The sequence below is a fragment of the Manacus candei genome, unplaced genomic scaffold (genome assembly GCF_025592945.1).
Source record: "Manacus candei isolate 608988 ecotype Guabito, Panama unplaced genomic scaffold, ASM2559294v1 h1tg000119l, whole genome shotgun sequence".
NCBI lineage: Eukaryota > Metazoa > Chordata > Aves > Passeriformes > Pipridae > Manacus > Manacus candei.
The window spans coordinates 72,865-97,178 of record NW_026138167.1 but is presented as its reverse complement, the minus strand read 5'-3'; the positions used below and the strand labels follow the sequence as shown (position 1 = coordinate 97,178).

Here is a 24,314-nt window from a genome sequence, read left to right as displayed (position 1 = left end):
ATTCCAGGACGGGTTGTGATAAAGGAAGTTTGGTTCAGTCGTCCTGGAATTGCATCGGTTTTTACACCAAGGCTAGGAACAGCTCAGGAGTGGAGAACGTCATCAGCTGTAACAATAATTCGAATCGGGGATTCTATTGGAATGACGATGCGGTTATCAACTTCTAGGAGGCGGAAATGACCGAGTGGTAGATCCATAGTTGGTAGTATGTAAGAGTCAAAAGATAAATCTTTAAAGTCTGTATATTCGTAGGATCAGTATCATTGGTGGCCAATAGCTTTGAGGGTGAGGTCAGGCTCATCGATTTCGTCTATCATGTAGAGGATTTGAAGGGATGGGAGGGCTAGTATAATTAGGACAATGGCAGGTAAGATTGTTCAGACTAGTTCTACTTCTTGTGCGTCGACGGTGTTGGAGGATAGTTTTTCTATAAGTATAAGAGCTAGTAAATACAGGACTAGGCTACAAATGGCTAGTGTGACTATTAGGGCGTGGTCGTGAAATTCAATAAGTTCTTCTATAATAGGGGATGAAGCGTCTTGAAAACCAAATTGAGAGTGGTTGGCCATGGAGTTGGGATGGGATGTACTGGGTTTTCACCTGTGATTTAGTCTTGACAAGACTATGTAATGATTTTACTAACAACCCATAAGAAAGAAGCATGAGTGGTTTGATGCGGTTGGCTTGAAACCAGCTTATGAGGGTTCGATTCCCTCCTTTCTTGTACTTGGACAAAAGCTGGTTCTTCAAAGGTATGGTAGGGAGGAGGGCAGCCGTGAATTCATTCAATGTTTGTGGAGGTAAGTTCTGGTTGCACTACTTTCCGTTTGGATGCGAAGGTTTCTCAGATAATGAACATTAGTATAATTACAGCTACTATGGAGATGGAGGATAGGGTGTTTCATAGGGTATAAGCATCTGGGTAGTCTGAGTATCGTCGTGGTATACCAGCTAGGCCTAGGAAATGTTGTGGGAAGAATGTTAGGTTGACTCCAAAGAATATTACTCCAAAGTGGGCTTTAGTTCATGTAGAGTGAAGGGTGTAGCCAGTGAACAGTGGGAATCAATGTGTGAAGCCAGCTAAAATGGCGAATACTGCCCCCATAGATAATACATAGTGGAAATGTGCAACTACGTAGTAGGTGTCGTGCAGGGCGATGTCTAGGGAGGAGTTGGCAAGGACGATGCCTGTTAGTCCACCAATGGTGAAGAGGAAAATAATGCCTAGGGCTCATAGTATGGGCGGGTCTCATTTGATTGTTCCACCGTGTAGGGTTGCTAGTCAGCTGAAGACTTTAATGCCAGTGGGGATTGCAATAATTATGGTGGCGGATGTGAAGTAAGCTCGGGTATCTACATCCATTCCAACTGTAAATATGTGGTGAGCTCATACGATAAAGCCCAAGAAAGCAATGGATAATATGGCTCAGACTATGCCTATGTAGCCAAAGGGTTCTTTTGTACCGGTGTAGTAGGCTACAACATGGGAAATAATTCCGAATCCTGGTAGGATAAGGATATAGATTTCTGGATGGCCAAAAATCAGAATAAGTGTTGATATAAAATTGGGTCTCCGCCTCCTGCGGGGTCAAAGAATGTAGTGTTCAGGTTTCGATCTGTTAGAAGCATTGTAATGCCAGCAGCGAGGACTGGTAGGGAGAGGAGAAGTAGAACTGCAGTAATTAGGACGGATCAAACAAATAGAGGGGTTTGGTATTGTGAGAGAGCAGGTGGTTTTATATTGATTGCTGTGGTGATAAAGTTGATTGCCCCAAGGATGGAGGAGACACCTGCCAGGTGAAGGGAGAAGATGGCAAGGTCTACTGATGCACCGGCATGGGCTAGATTTCCGGCTAGGGGTGGGTATACTGTTCATCCTGTTCTGGCCCCGGCTTCTACTGTAGAAGATGCTAGGAGAAGTAGGAAGGATGGAGGAAGTAGTCAGAAGCTCATGTTCTTTATTCGTGGAAATGCTATGTCGGGGGCACCAATTATTAATGGTACTAATCAGTTACCAAACCCTCCGATTATAATAAGCATTGCTATAAAGAAAATTATAACGAAGGCCTGTGGGGTGACGATTACATTGTAAATTTGGTCATCGCCTAAAAGGGTGCCTGGCTGTCCTAGTTCTACTCGAATGAGGAGACTAAGGGCTGTGCTGATTATACCAGCTCATGTGCCAAAAATAAGGTAAAGTGTGCCGATATCTTTGTGGTTAGTGGAAAATAGTCAACGGTTGATGAAAGTCATAGGTAAGATGGCTGAGTGTAGAAGCGTTAGGCTGTAGTCCTTTTTACAGAGGTTTGATTCCTCTTCTTATCGATTCTGTAGTGAAGTTCCTGTTGAGTTGCAAGCTCATTGATGTGCATTAAACATGCGCCGGGATCTAGTAGACAGAAGCCTGTTGGTTGGGGCATTTAGCTGTTAACTAAAATTTTATGGGATCAAAGCCCATCTGTCTAGGGGGAGGTTCTAGCTTAATTAAAGCATCTGAGTTGCATTCAGGAGATGCAGGTTAGTATCCTGTGTACCTTAACAGAAACTAAGAGGGATTAGCCCTTGTTTAAGGCTTTGAAGGCCTTCGGTTTAAATAACCTAAGTTTCTAAGGGATTGCGAGTACTATGGGAGATAGTGGTAGGAGTATAATTGATAAGGAGGTAAAGGTTGTGGTTAGGGTGTTAGTTGGTTTGTTAGTTTGTCATTGTTTTATGTAGTTAGTGAAGTTTGGGGGTAGTGTGATGGTTGCACAGTAGGCCAGTCGTAGGTAGAAGAAAAGTCCAAGTAAAGAGAGTAGGGTAATAGCTGTGGCTACTACTGTTAGTTCTTGTTTTGTGAGCTCTTGAATAATTAACCATTTGGGTAGGAATCCCGTTAGGGGAGGAAGACCTGCAAGGGAGAGGAGAGTGAGCATAAGGATTGTGGTTAGTGATGGAATTTTGGTTCATGTGGATATAACAGTGGATAGTTTTAGGGTATTGGTTGTGTTAAGGATGAAGAAGATGGCGGAAGTTGTTACAGTATATAGATAGAAGGTAATTAAAGTCAGATTGGGGTTATAGTTGAGAATAATAGTTATTCATCCTAGGTGTGCGATAGATGAGAAATAAAAAGATTTTCTCTCTACTTCCTGTCAGCAGCGATACCTGGCCACTTCATGGGAAGCAGGGCTTCACCACACAGAGAAGCCGTTCAGAAGGCATGTATTGTAAAAAAATGGATTTTCCCCCTTTCCTGTTCCTTTCCTGAGCTCTTGTAGCTGAGCTGACGCCATATATTCTGCAATGTCCCTTTGGTCCATTTGGCTCAACTGACCTGTCTGTATCGCCTCCCATGATCTTGCCCCCGATTCAGGGGACGAAGCCGACAATGCAGATGCTGCACCAGCCCTGCTCAGCAGTTGCCAAAGCACTGGTGTGATTAACCCCTTTGTAGCTCCCAATGCAAAGCACAGCACTGTGACGCCTGCAGTGAGAAAATGAACTCCAGCTCAGACAGACCCAACACATGTGGGATTCTGAAATGTCTCAGGGCTCCTTTGGTTCCACGATGCCCCTCTCAGACCTGGCAGTAGAAAAATAAATCAAAAAATTGAGAAGAAATCATCTTAAAGTCATGCTAAGCCTGTCTTCTACAGTCCAGAATCTATATATGTGTGACTGCAGATACTTGGGATGAGGGTAGATGCTCAGAGGAATTCATGGGTTTGATCTAGGAAACCTGTCCCAAAGTTTTCACTGCCTTTTCCTCCTTGGACATTTCCTGATGCCCGGAGGAAGCTCATGTCCAACAGCAGCAGGCGACCCTTGTATAACAAGGAATGAATGATGCTCCTCGTGCGGTGGTGAGACAAAGAGAAGTTTATTCAAAATTCCCACTCTTAAATCCCTGCGTACCCTGTGACTTCTTCAGCCAATAGAGTTATATGTGACTGCGCATGTCCCCTCGGGCCCATCGCCCTGGCACATCCCCTGTGCATCCAGACACGCCTCCCACACAGCTCCATCCCCCACTTCCTCCTCCTGGCTGCAGCTCTTGCACTTCTGCTTCTTCCTGGGCATCTCCCTGGCTGCCCTCCTGGGCAACGGCCTCATCCTCAGCGCCGTAGCCTGCCACCACCACCTGCACACCCCCCAGGGACTTCTTCCTGCTCCACCTCTCCCTCACACACCCGGGCTGCATCTGCACCACTCTCCCCAAAGCCATGGTCAATTCCCTCTGGAACACCAGGGGCATGTCCTACTCAGGATGAGCTGCACAGGTGTTTTTTGCTTTTCTTCTTGATCACAGCGGAGCTTGCCCTTCTCACCATCATGTCCTATGACCGCTACGTGGCCATCTGCAAAGTCCTTCACTACAGGACCCTCCTGGGCAGCAGAGCTTGTGCCCACGTGGCAGCAGCTGCCTGGGCCACTGGGAAGCGGGTCTGGCCCTGGGGCTGCAGGAGCTGCCGCCTGAGCTGATGATCTCCTGAGCAGTCCAGACATGCAGTCACTGTCCCTGTCCTCTATTGCCTCCCTTTCTTGCTGCAGGACCAGAAACGACTGTGTTGCTCTACTGGGCTGGGGTGGGGCAGGGAGATGGGAGGACCAGGGAGGGGTTGGTCTGGGCAGTTCCAGTGAGTAGAAAACCCCAATGTTCATCTGAAGTGTAGGAGTGGGCAGGGTGGGAGCATTACAGGGCTGAGGTGGCTCCAGGCTCTGGGAGTGGTAGCAGGAGCCCAGGGAGACACTGTCCCTGCTGCAATGAACTGCCTGTGTGTGTGCCAGGGAAGGACTCGTGTCTCTGAACACCCCCGTGTGTGCATCAGTCCAGCTCAGGGTTGGACACTTCTCAGAGCCCTGACACATTTCTCAGTGTGACTCCAGGAAAACCCCCGCTGTGCCAGGGAGTTACCAGATCCTTTGCTGTCACCCTCCTGGTGTCCTGTGTAATGATGAAACTAGAAAAGGTGATCATCATACCCTGGTAATTTTCTAAGAGGAGAAATGTCACTGCTGGAAAGAAGTGTCACTGAAGAGGTGAGAAGAGGGAACATCATTGTTTCCTTCAGTCTGTTCCACAGCAGGTTCTCCTGGAGCCCCAGGGACACCTGCGGGGAACCCAGAGGGGCAGAGAAAGGGCTGCCTTTGGCTCTTGCTGTGCTGCTCAGCTGGGCCGGGCTCCTGGCACACAGGGAAATCCTGGCAAGCGGGCAGCACTGCAGAGAGACAGCTCTGCCCAGGAGCAGCTCCTCTGCACAGCCCAGCAGGGCCGAGGGCACTGCCTGTAGGCACGAGAGAAGAGAAGAAAGGCAAAGGGAGGTTAAAGGCAGCAGAAAGATGGGAGGTGTTCAGCTGAGACACAACTTGGGGACACAACTTCACACTCCTCTGCAGAGTGAGTCTACAGGTGCAGGGCAATGTCGCTTGTGTTCCTGGAGGAATCTCCTAAAGCTACCACATCCCACAGCCTTGCACATCTGTCAGGACTCTCCCAGTTTCTCTGTTGCGCCGGAGGAGGATGTTCTCCAGGGCAGGCCTTCCCTGCAGCGCCGTCAGAGGGACAGCGCAGGTGGGCTCTTTCTCCCAGGGATGGCTGCGGGGTGGGAAGGTGGAGGTGCAGCCAGGGATGCCCGGGGCTGTCCTGCAGAGCAGGGTCCCTGTGCTCCGGGGTTCTTTGTGCCAGGGCAGGGACTTCGCTGCCTGCTGGGGTCAGGTCTCATCCTGCCTGGGTAATTGCCCACCCCTCTGCAGGGAGAAGCTGTCGGTGGGTGGTGAGAACCCCAGCAGGAGCCAGGCAGGTTCTTCCTGCCGTTGCATGAGGTGTGTGTGGTCAGGGCTGTGGGAGGTCAGGGCTGCTCCCAGATCCAGATCACACCAGCACATTTCCAAGAGCACTGTCAAATGGGAAGGGCAAAGCACAATTATTAGGAAGGAATGGAGCTTTTCTGAGTCAGTGTTTTCAGTTTCCTACTCCTGAGGAATCTGGGGGTTGAGAAATGGAAAAGGAGCTCCCATGTTGGACAAGTCACTGAGACTCCTGAGCTGTAACTTGGAATGCACAAGTGCTTCTGTAAGCAACTTCCTAAAGTGCTTTCGGCCTCTGCTCTGCTTTTGACAGAAGCAGCATCACTTCTGCTGGACCCATCTGTTTTTTCTTTATCTGCTCTTTTCCACCTGCAAAAAGAAAAGTTGCCCAGTCAGTGCGCTGCAAACAGGCAGGTTTCTCTCAGACCACAGTGAGTGCACAGACATTCGGATGGAGTGATGACAGGGAAGTCATGAATGGATTTCTGATGTTGAGTCTACTGTTTTGAAATCAGAAAATGTGGTGTTGAAGTCATCGTTAGCCTTTGAGAGGGAAACAGGAGAAAAATCGGATAAATTTGTTGCTAAAAATGAACTGCTTCAAACTGAGGTTGACCACCTTCAAAGTCTTGTTAAAATTTGGATGATTATGAAACAGTCAACTCACGGATTACCCCCATCAATACTAGACAATGCCTGCAGTATAAAGGCATAAAGCCCTCCCAGCCCCTCCAGGAACCCTCAAATCCCATCCCGGTCCCATAGGACACTCCCAACTTCCCCTTAAACCCTCCGAGGCCCCCAGACTGCCTCGCAGATCCACAAAAACCCACAAGATGCCCCCAAACCCCTCCCAGTTACCTCCAGACCTCCCAGGACCTTTCAAACCCTCTCCTAGTTGCCCCCTTCCCCTTGAGTATGCCCCCAAACTCTCTACCAGTTCCTTCCCACATCCCCGACGATTCCCCAAAACCCCTCACAGCTGCCCCAATCTCCCCAACCTCCCTCCCAAACCCCCAAACTCCCCCAAACACCTTCCCACTTACCCCCACGACCTCCAAGCCCTTCTCAGCCTCCCCATTCCTTCCCAAAGCCCCTCCCAGTTGCCAGCCCGTCCCCCAGGCTCGGGTGAGGAGGTGCCCCAGGTTGATGGGCCCGCCCAGACAGGGGCGGTTCCAGCAGCATGTCAGGAGCCACCCCCTGCCCCAGAAGCTCCCGCCCGCCCTGGAGCCACCTCAACTGCCCCTGCAGGGGAGAAATCCAGGCCGGAGCAGAGCAAGGGGCAGGGCCGGGCTGGGACCTCGATGGACGGGGGCACTGGGAGAGCAGGGGAGAGACCGGGATGGGCTGAGAGGGCACTGGGAGAGAGGGGAGACACTGGGATGGGCTGAGGGGGCACTGGGAGGGAGAGGGGAAAGTTTTTTGCCCCTTTCCTGGGCACTTGAACACCCTCTGCACCCCCGTTCCCGGCCGTGCCGGCTGTCCTTCCCCCCCAAGCCATGAACAGGTTTTGGGGCTCCCTCGTGCGTCGCAACCAATAGAATGGCTCTGCTGGAATGACGTCATTGCCAAATTCTGCTGGGCCCCTGTCCTTGTGCCAGTGAGTCACACAATAGAACGTCGAAACTTCCGCGGGGGCTACTGGGAGTGGGGCGGTGATGGCGGGGGAAGGGAGGATCAGGATCGAACCCGATTGGTCCCGATCGATCCCGGCCCCAGGGTCTCCCCCCGCCGTGCTGTTTTTCACGTGTGGCCCCAACGAGGCCATGGTGGTGTGGGGTGAGTTCAGGGGTTCCGGGGGCTCCTGGTGACCCCTCCGAATCTCCCCCAAGACTCTTGGGAACCGCCCAGATCCCCCCCAAGACTTCTGGGGACCCTCCGCCTTTCCCCCTCCTCCCCCAAATCTCCTGTGCATCCCCTTAACCCTTGAAAATCTCCTGGGACCACCTCAGACCCCCAGACTCCCTCCTGGGGACCCCCAAACACTCTTCAGGACTCCGGGGCCCCTCCCGACCCCCTCCTAGAGTCTTTTGGGTGTCACCAACCCTTTACGGCGGATTCCTCCGTCCATTTTTCCACCCCGGACTGCTGGGGGTCTACCCCCCGAAGAAACTACTGGGAACTCCCCAGTGTCCCACCACGAGATTCCTGGGTCCCTCCCCCCCCCCAACCCCCTGTGGGTGCCCCCATCCTTTCTTCCCCTCGAAAATATTCTTGGGGGTCCCCCAATGTCTCCTCCAGCCCCCATCCTGCCAGGGATGGATTTGGGGGGATCTCCTTCCCCTTCCCTCTGACCCGAAGGCAAATGCCCCCCCTGTCCTTCTTCCTTCGCCCCCAGGCAGAAAAGAGAAGAGAAACAGCCAGTTGGCCCTGGCAGGTGTGGGTGTGTGCAGGCTGTGGTTGAGTGGTTGAGAAGGGAGAGGAGGGGGTTGGTGTTTGGGCCAAGTCCAGTAGGTGATGTCTTTTGTATCTGGCAGTCCTTGGTCGGCTCCACGACCATCCAGCTGTCAGTGTTCATGACATACCCATCAGCCCTTCTCTTCTTGGCTCCTACACTTGCCAACCCTAAGCTGCTCCTAAGTTCTCTTGCTGTTAGTTCATAAAGAGGTCTTGTCAAGTGTTACTGATTTAGAAACTAAAGCCTGACATCTTTGTCTTTGCCAAAGATGTGTGTGAAAGGGCAGTGCTGTTGCAAAGCAGTGTTGAGCTTCACATTGGGTGACTTGGCAGCTTCCTCTGCATCACCCATGCACCCTGGGTTTCTTTGAAAAGTACTTTTCACTCCAAATGTGACCCCACATTAGCCTGTAGGACATCCTGTCCCCAAATGGATAACTGTAAATATTAATAATAAAAAAGTGACCCCCTCCATTATTCAAGAAAAGCTTGTATCTCTGTCCTAAAAGCATCCAAGGGTCACGTCCCCCAGTTTTCTATCTGACAAGGGTTTGGAGGGGCTGCTTTGTGCAGGGAACCCTTTGGGGGCCCCTTGCACATGGGTAGGGCTGCACTCTGGGGGTGTGGGGCTTTGGTTCTTTGGTTGCCAGGGGCCACTGTGAGTCACTGAGCCGGGGTGGGGACAATGGGCAGGGCTGGCTGGGACAGGCTGTGGCACCTGTGACATAAAAGGGAAGTGTCCCCGTGGGGCAGCTCTGCAGGGCCCATCAGGGGATGCTGCCCAGTGCAGCCTGTGCTGTGGGGAGCACGCACACAGGGAGAGGCTGGGCCGGACAAGGGCCAGGGCAGCAAGGCCGCCCCAGGGAGTGGGTTCTGCCCCTGCCTGCAGGGCCCAGCCCCTGGCAGGAGTGCCTTGGACCGGGCCTGGTGCTGCTGCTGGGGCAGGGGGTGAGGCCTTGCCTCCTGCCAGCTGCCTGGGCCCCTGTCCTTGCTGCGCCACATCCCCGAGGCTCCATCCCCACTCCCCCAGCGCCAGCTCCCTCCTTCCCAGCCCCAACCAAGCCCTTCTCTGTGTCCTCCTGCAGGCCATGGCTTTCACAACATTCCTTTTGGTGCTTGTGCAAAGCATCATCCAGTCCCTGCAGGCGGTCGGGGAGGGGTTGCACAAGACTCAGTGAGCTTGGAGGTCTTTTCCAAGCTGAAGGACTCTTGGATTCTGTGATTGTGTGCTGGATTCAGCTGGGTCCGTGTTAGCAGCATTAGTTTGCTCCCAAAGTTTCCTCGCTGTCAGCTCTTGTGGCCTAAGGCTTGAGCTCCTTTAGCTCCTTGTGCTGAGCTACTGCTGGGAAAGGAGAGGCCTCTGCGAGCAGATTCCTGGTGTTCCCTGTAGAACAGTGAGGGAGAAGGTGTAGTCAAGTGGGAAGAGGAGTACTGTTTGTGTGTGGCCTCCTATGTGGCCTTGGCGCCTTTGAGGGGCTTGAAGGAGAAAAGAGCTTTGTTAAAGTGAGAAGTGAAATAGTGTGTTGGCTGTGGGAATGGGAAGGGAAGAGGAACGGAGAATGGGAAGGGAAAGAGGAATGGAAAGACATTTGCTGATGTTGTCGTTTGTTATGTTTGCATGTAGCAGGGTGTGGTGGAAGAAAAAACCAATTGGGAAAGATATGTGGCATGGAGAAGCATCTATGGGAACTAGATGGACTTTTATACACTGGACAATTCATCCACCGGACTGACAATTGTTCCCCAGTTTTACCCCAGTTTATTGCTGTATTGTCATGGAGTTTTATGTACCCCAGTTTACTGTTGAATTTTTATGAAGTTTGTTATACCTCCATATTGTTCCCCTTTCTCCCTCAGATTTTCCTGCCCAAAGTTGTTTGTCACCCTGTCTTCCCCTGCTTTCCCGCTCCTCTGCCACTGATTTGCTACAGTTTGCTGCAGTGCAAAGAGAGCTCCCATTGGCCCTTTCTCCTGGAGACTGCGAAGTTCCACCCGCCTTTTCCCTGTCTCCCTATCACACTTTTCCCTGAGTTGTCAGTTCCATGCTCCTCCCCAGTTCAGAATCCTCCCCTCAGACTTACCTTATTTAAACCCCTGTTGTCCCTGAATAAAGTGGCATTGCTGCACGAACCCTCGACTGTGCCAAGAACCGTTATTTCCCATCCCCCCGGACCGTGGTAGCAGGGAGATTGCCAAAACTGAAACCAGTACACAGTTGAAAGCTGAACAAAACAACATTTATTCCAAAGAAAGTAGCAAACAAAATGAGAAACCGAGAGACAGAAAAGAGAAGGGAAACAAGTCCCCAAGACAACCCCCCATTCACTCAAGTGTTACTTACCAGGTTGTCTTACCGACCCCAGAATGCTTAGAATTCCCCATAGCAGAAACTGCATCCTCATTATGCTCAATGAGCCAATTTTCATTAATGTGAGGAAAACTGAGAGACTGTAGAAACATCAGTTGAACTTCAAAGTCTCCTGGTTTCTGTCTCTCCTCAGACTTAGAATCAGGGTTAGGGTTAGGGTTAGGGTTAGGTTTAGGGTTGGGGTTAGGGTTTAGGGTTAGGGTTAGAGTTAGGGTTAGGGTTAGGGGTTTTTTTAGGGTTAGGGAACCGGGTTTGCGCATAGCTTGCAGTCTCTTTTTTAGGGTTAGTGTTGCTATGCACAAACCCGATTCCCTGACCCTAATCCTAAAAAAGTGAATGCAAGCTATGTGCAAACCCTGTTCCCTAATCTTAACCTTAAAAAAGAGACTGCAAACTATGCACAAAACCAGTTCCCTTACCCTAACTTTAAAAAAGAGACTGCAAGCTACTAGGGTTAGGGTTAGGGTTAGGGTTAGGGTAAGGGTTAGGGTTAGGGTTAAGGTTAGGGTTAGGGTAAGGGTTAGGGGTTAGGGTTGGGGTTAGGGTTAGGGTTAGTCAGAATCTGTCTCAATGCGCGATCTAACTATCGTGGGTTTACCCCATTCCAGGAACGCAAACCGTAAACCCTAAAACCTAAACCCTAACCCTTGCTAACCTTAACCCTAACCCTAACCCTAACATCTCATAGCAGAGGGAGGGAGGGGCCTGATTCCTCATCAGATATATCAACAGTCAAAAGCCTGTAAGCTCAGCTCTTGCCTTTTCAGGGCTTCACACCGTCAGCACTGGAGGGAGGGAGGGGCCCGACTGCTCATCACAGGTATCATGCAAGTCAAAAGCCTGAAAAGTCTCCTAGAATGCATAAATCATTAACCATTTCAGTCTCTGACAATTGGTCCACACAGTAACTGCAAGCTATGCCCAAAGCCTGTTCCCTAACCTTAGAAGAGAGACTGCAACCCTCGAGATGTTGGAGGCTCGAGGCATGGTCCGTGACACTAATTATGGCTATAACTCATAACTTCTTGGAGTATGGGGACTTCCCTCCTTCACCCCCGGCAGATCAAGGTCACCACTTCAACTGACAGACATGGAAGCATCGCTGGACTCCGTGGGCGGTGACTATATACATCTATCCACTCTCAGCTTTTCTTTCTCTTACTCTCCCTTGCTCTTATCCTGCCTTTCTCTCCCCTATGCATTTTCTTTCCCCCCACCAAAGGTTATCTCTGTGTCACATTGTGGTATGACAGTACCCAAACTGCTAGCATGCCTGTTGATACAGAATTGTTAAAATAAACCTCGCCAGTATATGTTTTCAGACACCGATTATTTAGTGTCGTTTCACTTTAATCCACCCCAAGGGAATTATTAATACAAACCTGAGTTACCCCCACTCCCCTTTTCCTGGGGCGGGTTGTAACACCAATCAGCACTGACTCCGCCCAGTAGGCAAAGCCAGTGACATAGAACAATCAACACGGACTCCACCTCTTGACTCCACCCAGTGGGCGGGACCAGTGCTCTATAGAAGCAGAGTACATACCGGACGGCGGTGGGTATTCTGCCAGACACGCAACAGAACAGCAACAGCAAAAGCAGAGACCCAAGAGAAAAAGCAAAAGATTCTGACAGCGGTGGGCACTGAATCGGGCTTATAGCCCGAGAGGGGTTTACTGGGCACCACTGCGTTCCTGGAATGGGGTAAACCCGCGATAGTTAGATCGCGCATTGAGACAGATTCTGACTAACCCTAACCCTAACCCCAACCCTAACCCCTAACCCTTACCCTAACCCTAACCTTAACCCTAACCCGAACCCTAACCCTTACCCTAACCCTAACCCTAAACCCTAACCCCAACCCTAACCCTTACCCTAACGCTAACCCTAACCCTAACCTTAGTAGCTTGCAGTCTCTTTTTTAAAGTTAGGGTTAGGGAACTGGTTTTGTGCATAGCTTGCAGTCTCTTTTTTAAGGTTAAGGTTAGGGAACAGGGTTTGCACATAGCTTGCATTCGCTTTTTTAGGATTAGGGTCAGGGAATCGGGTTTGTGCATAGTTTGCAGTCTCTTTTTTAAGGTTAGGTTCAGAGAAAAGGGTTTGCGCATAGTTTGCAGTCTCTTTTTTAAGGTTAGGGTTAGGTAACAGGGTTTGCACATAGTTTGCAGTATCTTTTTTAAGGTTAGGGTTAGGGAAGAGGGTTTGCGCATAACTTGCACTCTCGTTTTTAGGGTTAGGGTTAGGGAAAAGGGTTTGCGCATAGTTTGCATTCTCACTTTTAAGGTTAGGGTTAGGGAAAAAGGTTTGCGCATAGCTTGCAGTCTCTTGGTTAAGGTTAGGGAACAGGGTTTGTGCATAGCTTCCAGTCTCTCTTTTAATGTTGGGGTTAGGGGACAGTGCTCTATAGAAGTAGAGAACATACTGGACGGAGGTGGGTATTCTGCCAGACACGCAACAGAATAGCAACAGCAAAAGCAGAGGCCCAAGAGAAAAAGCAAAAGATTCTGAGAGCGGTGGGCAATAAATCGGGCTTATAGCCTGAGAGGGGCGTATTGGGCACCGCTGCGTGTCCGGAATGGGCTAAAACCGCGATTGTTAGATCGTGCACTGAGACAAATTCTTCCTAACCCTAACCCTTACCCATACCCCTAACCCTAACCCTAACCCTAACCCTAACCCTAACAGTAACCCTGTCATTTGCTAAGCCTAAACCTAACCCTAACCCGAACCCTAACTTTTGCTAACTCTAATCCTAACCGTAAATTTCCTAACCCTAACCCTAACCCTTTCTAACCCTAACCCTAACTCAAAACCTAACCCTAACCCTAACCCTAACCCTAACCCTAAACCCTAACCCTAACCCTAACCCTAACCCTAACCCTAAATCTAACCTTAGTAGCTTGCAGTCTCTTTTTTAAGGTGAGGGGTAGGGAAAAGGGTTTGCGTATAGCTTGCAGGCTTTTTTTAGGGTTAGGGAACCGGGTTTGCACATAGCTTGCAGTCTCTTTTTTAGGGTTAGGGTTAGGGAAAAGGGTTTGTGCATAGCTTGCAGTCTTGTTTTTAGTGTTAGGGTTAGGGAAAAGGGTTTGCGCATAGCTTGCAGTTACTGTGTGGACTAATCAGCACTGACTCCGCCCAGTAGGCAAAGCCAGTGACGCGGACCAATCCGCACTGACTCCACCTCTTGACTCCACCCAGTGGGCGGGGCCAGTGCTCTATAGAAGCAGAGTACATACCGGACAGCGGTGGGTATTCTACCAGACACGCAACAGAACAGCAACAACAATGGTAGACACCCAAGAGAAAAAGCAAAAGATTCTGACAGCGGTGGGCAGTGAATCGGGCTTATAGCCTGAGAGGGGCTTATTGGGCACCGCTGCGTGTCTGGAATGGGCTAAGCCCGCGATTGTTAGATCGCGCATTGAGACCGATTCTGCCTAACCCTAATCCTAACCCTAACACTAAACCCTAACCCAAACCCACACCCCAACCTTAAACCCCAAACCGTAAACCCTAAAACCTAAACCCTAACCCTTGCTAACCTTAACCCTAACCCTAACCCTAACATCTCATAGCAGAGGGAGGGAGGGGCCTGATTCCTCATCAGATATATCAACAGTCAAAAGCCTGTAAGCTCAGCTCTTGCCTTTTCAGGGCTTCACACCGTCAGCACTGGAGGGAGGGAGGGGCCCGACTGCTCATCACAGGTATCATGCAAGTCAAAAGCCTGAAAAGTCTCCTAGAATGCATAAATCATTAACCATTTCAGTCTCTGACAATTGGTCCACACAGTAACTGCAAGCTATGCCCAAAGCCTGTTCCCTAACCTTAGAAGAGAGACTGCAACCCTCGAGATGTTGGAGGCTCGAGGCATGGTCCGTGACACTAATCATGGCTATAACTCATAACTTCTTGGAGTATGGGGACTTCCCTCCTTCACCCCCGGCAGATCAAGGTCGCCACTTCAACTGACAGACATGGAAGCATCGCTGGACCCCGTGGGCGGTGACTATATACATCTGTCCACTCTCAGCTTTTCTTTCTCTTACTCTCCCTTGCTCTTATCCTGCCTTTCTCTCCCCTATGCATTTTCTTTCCCCCCCCTAAAGGTTATCTCTGTGTGTAGCAGTACGTTCAGATACATGTCCGGAATAAAGACAAGTGCCAAAAAATACTCAAGCACACAAAATATCTTTTATTACAGTGAGAATAATAATAATAGTAATAAACTTAGCAAGAGGAATTAAAAACTAAAAAAGGATACAAAGTAACTATCTTATCGGGTGGCATTAAAACAAATACTACGAACAGCATTTAATACAGTATTAACTAGTGAAAAGGGATACCAAAAAAAAAAAAGGATCTTAGTAAAAGGGGAAACTAAAGGAAAAATAGTATAAACATAAAAGGAGAATTAAAGGAACACTAAAAGGATATTAAAAAAGTTTGTTCTCTCAGTTGCTTCCTATCAAAAAACTGTGCTTACCCACACAGACAGGCCAGGGCTGTCAGGATCTGCAGCAGCTGGTCGGTACCCATGCTTAGCGGGCGCCCCCGCGGAGTAACACAGTCTCGGTGGTAGGATGAGTATCGCTCAACTCAGCAGCTCCGACACCCCATTTTTATCAGTTCCACATTACACTACGTAGGGTCAGTACGCAGTATAAGGTGATGTCTGAATGGCAGCCAAACACCGCCTAATCATTACCTCATGGCAGCAGTCTGCGCATGCCCTACTTGTAGGGCAAGGGGCGAGCGACCCCTGCCCACATAATCTTCCTCCCATCATCATCTTTCTCACCCCTATGGATGACCTCTACCATTGTGTTTCAAGGGTAGATGTATCTATCTTGCAATATGTAACAAAACCAAGGAAGAACTCAGCTCTGATAATAGGGGATATCAGGCTGACTTGCTGAAAAGCACAATGGACCTTACAATTAGCTTCTGCCATGAAGTTACATTGTACCATACTCTAGCTGGTTTCACATCCTAATATGATTCCGTTCTCACGCCTCTATGCTCCATTGATCATCTAATTCAAAAGTACCCCCCTTACATACCACCGCGTGATCAATGGTAGCAAGAGGGTGATAACAAACTACTCAAAATTGCAATGCATTTAGCCTGGTGTTTATCATTTGACGCACGCATGTTAGTATACAGGGAATCATACACAATATGCATGTTATTATACATCCAACTATTGGCAAGCCTATTAACGCTTTTCGTAACCAGGGCCATCCCCATTTCCAATCACCAAAGAGGTTCCATTCATCATGAACATGTAATTGTTGAGTAAGGGTTTTTAATTTCTGGATGCTAGCATGAACAGATTCAGAATGATCACTTAAATTCATGCAGCACATGCCCTCAAAATCTTGACAGCCATGTACCTGGGCTAACAACAAAAAAAAAAAATCAATAGCAGCTCTATTTTGTAAACTTGCATGTCTAACAGAGTCTACATCTGTGAGCAATGCACTCAAAGCAGCAGAAGTAGCATTAGCTTCTTTAGCCAACCAGCATGCTAGTTTATTTAGAGAAGCCAAAGCATGAGCAGTCCCTATCTGAGATATTACACTAGCAGTTATTCTTTCAGCCTTATTCCAAAACTCTACATCAGAGTTACAGTCCGGAGTAAACCACCGTGTGCTACGTCTGCGTCTTCTTAGTTTAGGCAAGGTTACGCTGCGAGGATGAAAAAAGGTTAATCGTCCAAAGGTACAAGGGCCTCCTACAGCCTTTCCCGGAATACCTTTCCATGCTCTTTGTCCACAAATGAGAAACAGATCATTTGGGAGACCTATCACATCGGATCCAGGAATAAATCGTTTTTGCAGAGTCTCATTGCACCAAGCTGATGCGTTCTGGTATATATCTCTAAGAAGAAATGTCAACTCCTGGATATGTGCAGTTTGCTAACACGGTCTCATTATATAGAGTTCCCCACCAGTAGTTATCAATGGGTATTCCAACCAGACAGGTGCGAAAAGGACTCGTGGGAGTTACCATGGACACACATATCATGTCCATCTTCGTCACGTTGGCCAGGGTGGTCCACACATTGACATCTAAAACAGAAGTCAGCAAAGAAGCAAAGTATAGCTGATATCTTTCTGGAAGGTACAGTTGGGTCTGGAAAAGGCCCTGCTGCTCTGCACCCTCAGGGGAGAAACCAGCTCCTGGGGGCTGTTGGATTCCATCCCACCGCGTGGTCCATGGTTGGACCATGACACTGGTGAATGACTCGAACAGTGTATTGATGAAGTGTCATTTCTAAAAATGTAAACAACATAACAACTGAGTAACAGTGAAAATACAGACAATAATATAATCATGTCCATCCCCAGTGCGGAGATCTAAGTGGATTACAGTGGTCATTTACTTGGAGTCAACAGTACTTGAGATAATCTTTTGACGGTTGGCAGACCTAGTTTCCAAGTTTGGACAGGTGAACAGGTGTGTCCAATCGTATGGGTTCATTTCCTTTCATCATTCATTTGTTCATTTGTTTGTTTACACTTTAATCTACCCCATCATTTCCTTTCATCAGTCATTTGTTCATTTGTTTGTTTACACTTTAATCTACCCCATCATTTCCTTTCATCAGTCATTTGTTCATTTGTTTGTTTACACTTTAATCTACCCCATCATTTCCTTTCATCAGTCATTTGTTCATTTGTTTGTTTACACTTTAATCTACCCCATCATTTCCTTTCACCCTCTTACCTCCCCAAGTAATCGCCCCCACTACTCTAACTAATATTCCACCACATACACCTTTAACAGTTGGTCCCAAACTTTTTTCCAACCCTTCAGAAAAAAAGGAATCAAACCTTTATCTCCAACTCCCAAAGCTGGCATTTTCATTAAACTATTCTCTGAACCACACCTCCTTAAACCGCCCAAATTGCCCCACGAGACAACCCTCATACAAGTTCTAGCACAACAAACAACGTCAGCAACAGACCCCAGCCCGCAATTAAAAATTGTCCCACCCCCCAAGAATAAAACATAGCCGCTCCCTCAAAATCCAACCGAATAGATAAAACACCCCCACTATCCACTGTGTTTATCCCTAACCACTCTAACTCAGATAGCCCTATAATAAACACCCCACCCCCCAACACTAAAACTAACCCAGCACCATACCCAACAACCTGCCAGTCCCCTCAGGTCTCAGGAAATGGATCTGCTGCCAATGAAACCGAATACACAAAAACCACTAACATCCCACCTAAATATACCAGAAATAACACTAGTGATACAAAAGACACCCCCAAACTCATTAACCATCCACACCCTACAATAGACGCCAACACTAACCCCACTACTGCATAGTATGGAGAAGGATTGGAAGCAACTGCTAGTCCTCCCAAAATAAAACTAACACTTAAAAATAGTATAAAGTACGTCATAACAATTCCTGCTTGGCCTCTATCCAAGACCTTTGGCCTGAAAAACCATCGTTGTAATTTCAACTACAAGAACATAAAACCTTAACAAACCCGCCCACAACACTACAATCCTGCCCCTTTCTACTCTTCTAACTTCTCAACAACACATTTTTGTTATCCACTAGAACTACTTCTCCAACCACTAAACAAATCCTAAATCAATAGCAACTATTACTACAACTAAAACAAGCCCCAATAATAATCACTATGCCTATAACAGCCTTAGTCCTTGTAGCTTACAATAAAGCATAACACTGAAGATGTTAAGACGGCTATTACACATACCCAAGGACAAAAAAGACTTAGTCCTAACCTTACAGTTAGTTCTTGCCAAATATATACATGCAAGTATCCGCATCCCAGTGAAAATGCCCTCAGCACCTTAAAAAGACAGCAGGAGCAGGCATCAGGCACACCACTCCAATTGTAGCCCAAAACGCCTTGCCTAGCCACACCCCCACGGGTTTTCAGCAGTAATCAATATTAAGCAATAAGTGTAAACTTGACTTAGTTAAAGCAACTTACCAGGGTTGGTAAATCTTGTGCCAGCCACCGCGGTCACACAAGAAACCCAAATTGACTTTATACGGCGTAAAGAGTGGTTTTCCATTATCACTTCAACTAAGACTGAAATGTAACCAAGTTGTTATAAGCACAAGATGCATCCAATACTCCCATAGAAATGATCTTAGCTTCATGATCAACAAAACTCCACGAAAGCCAGGACACAAACTGGGATTAGATACCCCACTATGCCTGGCCCTAAATCCCGATGCTTTCACCACTTAAGCATCCGCCTGAGAACTACGAGCACAAACGCTTAAAACTCTAAGGACTTGGCGGTGCTCCAAACCCACCTAGAGGAGCCTGTTCTATAACCGATAACCCACGATACACCCAACCATCCCTTGCCAAATCAGCCTATATACCACCGTCGTCAGCCCATCCCTAAACTGAGGGTTTAACAGTGGGCACAACAGCAACATCCCACTAATAAGACAGGTCAAGGTATAGCATAGAATACCTCACGACAAGGAGTGTGAAATCACTCCTAAAAGGTGGATTTAACAGTAAAGTAGGATAATAATGCCTCCTTTAAGCTGGCTCTGAAGCACGTACATACCGCCCGTCACCCTCCTCACAAGCTATGATTAATTTTATTTATAATAAACCCCTAAGCTAGAGATGAGGCAAGTCGTAACAAGGTAAGTGTACCGGAAGGTGCACTTAGTCTACCAAGACGTAGCTATAACTAAAGCATTCAGCTTACACCTGAAAGATATCTGTTCCATATCAGATCGCCTTGAAGCCTAACTCTAGCTCTTCTACCAGATTACATAGAAACTAAGTTAATACTACCCATTAAATCAAAACATTCTCTCACTCAACCTAGTATAGGCGATAGAAAGGTAAACTCAAGACGCAATAGAGATCATGTACCATAAGGGAAGAATGAAATAGTAATGACAAACCAAGCAATAAATAGCAAAGACCAACCCTTGTACCTTTTGCATCATGATTTAGCGAGAACTACCCAAGCAAAACGCCAATTTAAGCTTGCTTCCCCGAAACCCAAGCGAGCTACTTACGAGCAGCTATCTACTGAGCAAACCCGTCTCTGTTGCAAAAGAGTGGGAAGACTCGTTAGTAGTGGTGAAAAGCCAATCGAGCTGGGTGATAGCTGGTTGCCTATGAAATGAATCTTAGTTCCCTCTTAATTCACCTCCCAGGACTACGCTCAACCCACAGGAAGCGAATTAAGGGCTATTTAAAGGAGGTACAGCTCCTTTAAAAAAGAATACACTCTCCCCTAGTGGATAAATTTAATTACAGCTTAATTGTGGGCCTTCAAGTAGCCACCATTAAAGAATGCGTCAAAGCTCCTCACCTAAAAAAATCTAAATTTCCTCATGACTCCCTCTTCCCCAATAGGCCAACTTGTATTAAATAAGAGAATTTATGCTAAAATAAGTAACTAGGGATCCCCTCTATGGCGCAAGCTTACATTACAACATTATTAACAATCCACAGGATTTTTTTTAACCTTAACAAGACCTTATACCCAAAACTCTGTTAACCCACCTATGGAGCGCCCCCAAAGACGATTAAAATCTGTAAAAGGAACTAGGCAAATCCAAGGCCCGACTGTTTACCAAAAACATAGCCTTTAGCAAACTAAGTATTAAAGGTGAAGCCTGCCCAGTGACAATTTGTTCAACGGCCGCGGTATCCTAACCGTGCAAAGGTAGCGCAATCAATTGTCCCATAAATCGGGACTTGTATGAATGGCTTAACGAGGTCTTAGCTGTCTCCTACAGATAATCAGTGAAATTGATCTTCCTGTGCAAAAGCAGGAATAACCCCATAAGACAAGAAGACCCTGTGGAACTTTAAAATCTGCTACCACTCCCATAAACAATACTCACCCACAGGGCCTACTCCCCCGGGATTTTGCTGGTGTGCATTTTTTGGTTGGGGTGACCTTGGAGACAAACTTAACCTCCAAATATCAGACAATCCATCTTAACCAAGAACTACCCATCAACGTGCTAATAGTAACCAGACCCAATATAATTGATTAATGAACCTAGCTACCCCAGGGATAACAGCGCAATCTCCTTCAAGAGCCCACATCGACAAGGAGGTTTACGACCTCGATGTTGGATCAGGACATCCTAGTGGTGCAACCGCTACCAAGGGTTCGTTTGTTCAACGATTAACAGTCCTACGTGATCTGAGTTCAGGCCGGAGTAATCCAGGTCGGTTTCTATCTATGTTACAACTCCTTCTAGTACGAAAGGATCGAAGAAGTAAGGCCTATGCCACAAGCACGCCTTCGCACCCAGTAATGAACCCAACTAAATTACTAAGAGCTCCACCATAACCCCCTCCTAGAAAAGGACCGCTAGCGTGGCAGAGCTTGGCAAATGCAGAAGGCTTAAGCCCTTTACCCAGAGGTTCAAATCCTCTCCCTAGCTCCAACGCAAACCACATGACAATTCACTTAACCCTCACTTACTTTATTATATCAATATCCTATGCTCTCTCCATCCTCATCACCGTAGCATTTCTTACCCTAGTTGAACGTAAGATTCTAAGTTATATGCAAGCCCGAAAAGGGCCTAATATTGTAGGACCATTTGGCCTCTTACAACCTATAGCAGATGGAGTAAAGCTATTCATTAAAGAACCAATTCGTCCATCAACTTCATCCCCTTACTTATTTATATCTACTCCTATCTTAGCCCTTCTCCTAGCAATTACAATCTGAACACTACTTCCCCTACCCTTTCCCCTTACTGACCTAAACCTTGGCATACTCTTCCTTCTAGCTCTATCTAGCTTGGCAGACTACTCAATTCTATGATCAGGGTGAGCCTCTAACTCAAAATATGCCTTAATCGGCACCCTCCGAGCAGTCGCACAAACTCTCTCTTACGAAGTTACCCTAGCCATTATTCTCCTATCTGTAATTATCCTTAGTGGTAACTACACCCTCAATACCTTAGCTACAACTCAAGAACCTCTCTACCTCATTTTCTCCTCTTGGCCCTTAGCAATAATATGATATATTTCCACTCTTGCCGAAACAAACCGCGCTCCATTTGACCTGACAGAAGGAGAATCTGAACTAGTCTCAGGGTTCAACGTAGAATATGCTGCAGGGCCATTCGCCTTGTTTTTTCTTGCTGAATATGCTAATATTATACTAATAAATGCACTCACAACCATTCTATTCCTAAACCCCAGCTCACTTAATCTCCCTCAAGAACTCATTCCCCCTACTATAGCTACAAAAACCCTCCTCCTTTCCGCAGGATTCTTATGAATCCGTGCCTCTTACCCTCGATTCTGATATGATCAACTCATACATTTGCTTTGAAAAAACTTCTTACCCCTAACATATACCTATGGCATACCAGCCTTCCTATCTCCTATGCAGGTCTACCCCCCTACCTAAGACACTCAAGGAAATGTGCCTGAATCCAAAAGGGTTACTATGATAAAGTAAACATAGAGGTATACCGATCCTCTCATTTCCTAATTTTAGAAAAGTAGGAATCGAACCTACACTAAAGGAATCAAAATCCTCTATACTGCCTCTATATTATTTTCTAGTAAGGTCAGCTAATTAAGCTATCGGGCCCATACCCCGAAAATGATGGTTTAACTCTACCTTAAACCCCAAACCGTAAACCCTAAAACCTAAACCCTAACCCTTGCTAACCTTAACCCTAACCCTAACCCTAACATCTCATAGCAGAGGGAGGGCGCGGCCTGATTCCTCATCAGATATATCAACAGTCAAAAGCCTGTAAGCTCAGCTCTTGCCTTTTCAGGGCTTCACACTGTCAGCACTGGAGGGAGGGAGGGGCCCGACTGCTCATCAGAGGTATCATGCAAGTCAAAAGCCTGAAAAGTCTCCTAGAATGCATAAATCATTAACCATTTCAGTCTCTGACAATTGGTCCACACAGTAACTGCAAGCTATGCCCAAAGCCTGTTCCCTAACCTTAGAAGAGAGACTGCAACCCTCGAGATGTTGGAGGCTCGAGGCATGGTCCGTGACACCAATCATAGCTATAACTCCTAACTTCTTGGAGTATGGGGACTTCCCTCCATCACCCCCGGCAGATCAAGGCCACCACTTCAACTGACAGACATGGAAGCATCGCTGGACCCCGCGGGCGGTGACTATATACATCTGTCCACTCTCAGCTTTTCTTTCTCTTACTCTCCCTTGCTCTTATCCTGCCTTTCTCTCCCGTATGCATTTTCTTTCCCCCCCCCAAAGGTTATCTCTGTGTCACATTGTGGTATGACAGCACCCAATCTGCTAGCATGCCTGTTGATACAGAATTGTTAAAATAAACCTTGCCAGTATATGTTTTCAGACACCGATTATTTAGTGTCGTTTCACTTTAATCCACCCCAAGGGAATTATTAATAAAAACCTGAGTTACCCCCTCTCCCCTTTTCCTGGGGCGGGTTGTAACACCAATCAGCACTGACTCCGCCCAGTAGGCGGAGCCAGTGACGCAGAACAATCAACACGGACTCCACCTCTTGACTCCACCCAGTGGGCGGGACCAGTGCTCTATAGAAGCAGAGTACATACCGGACGGCGGTGGGTATTCTGCCAGACACGCAACAGAACAGCAACAGCAAAAGCAGAGACCCAAGAGAAAAAGCAAAAGATTCTGACAGCGGTGGGCACTGAATCGGGCTTATAGCCCGAGAGGGGCTTATTGGGCACCACTGCGTTCCTGGAATGGGGTAAACCCGCGATAGTTAGATCGCGCCTTGAGACAGATTCTGACTAACCCTAACCCTAACCCCAACCCTAACCCCTAACCTTTATCCTAACCCTAACCGGAACCCTTACCCTAACCCTAACCCTAACCCTAGTAGCTTGCAGTCTCTTTTTTAAAGTTAGGGTTAGGGAACTGGTTTTGTGCATAGCTTGCAGTCTCTTTTTTAAGGTTAAGATTAGGGAACTGGTTTGCACATAGCTTGCATTCGCTTTTTTAGGATTAGGGTCAGGGAATCGGGTTTGTGCATAGCTTGCAGTCTCTTTTTTAAGGTTAGGTTCAGAGAAAAGGGTTTGCGTATAGCTTGCAGTCTCTTTTTTAAGGTTAGGGTTAGGGAAGAGGGTTTGCGCATAACTTGCAGTCTCGTTTTTAGGGTTAGGGTTAGGGAAAAGGGTTTGCGCATAGCTTGCATTCTCACTTTTAAGGTTAGGGTTAGGGAAAAAGGTTTGCGCATAGCTTGCAGTCTCTTGGTTAGGGTTAGGGTTAGGGAACAGGGTTTGTGCATAGCTTCCAGTCTCTCTTTTAATGTTGGGGTTAGGGGACAGTGCTCGAAAGAAGTAGAGTACATACTGGACGGCGGTGGGTATTCTGCCAGACGCGCAACAGAACAGCAACAGCAAAAGCAGAGACCCAAGAGAAAAAGCAAAAAAATTGTGACAGCGGTGGGCAATGAATCGGGCTTATAGCCTGAGAGGGGCTTATTGGGCACCGCTGCGTGTCCAAAATGGGCTAAAACCGCAATTGTTAGATCGCGCACTGAGACAAATTCTTCCTAACCCTAACCCTTACCCATACCCCTAACCCTAACCCTAACCCTAACCCTAACCCTAACAGTAACCCTGTCTTTTGCTAACCCTAAACCTAACCCTAACCCTAACCCTAACTTTTGCTAACTCTAACTCTAACCCTAAATTTCCTAGCCCTAACCCTAACCCTTTCTAACCCTAACCCTAACTCAAAACCTAACCCTAACCCTAACCCTAACCC

General features: G+C 47.6%; 1 long non-coding RNA gene across 1 annotated transcript in view; it reads right to left on the bottom strand.

The window, feature by feature from the left end:
• Positions 1–648: 648 nt before the first annotated feature.
• LOC127462134 (uncharacterized) overlaps positions 649–24,314 on the bottom strand; it is a 74,793-nt gene continuing 51,127 nt past the window's right edge. Inside the window, exon 2 of the long non-coding RNA XR_007900299.1 lies at positions 649–1,188. This is a non-coding gene — a long non-coding RNA (uncharacterized LOC127462134). The remainder of the gene's footprint in view (positions 1,189–24,314) is intronic.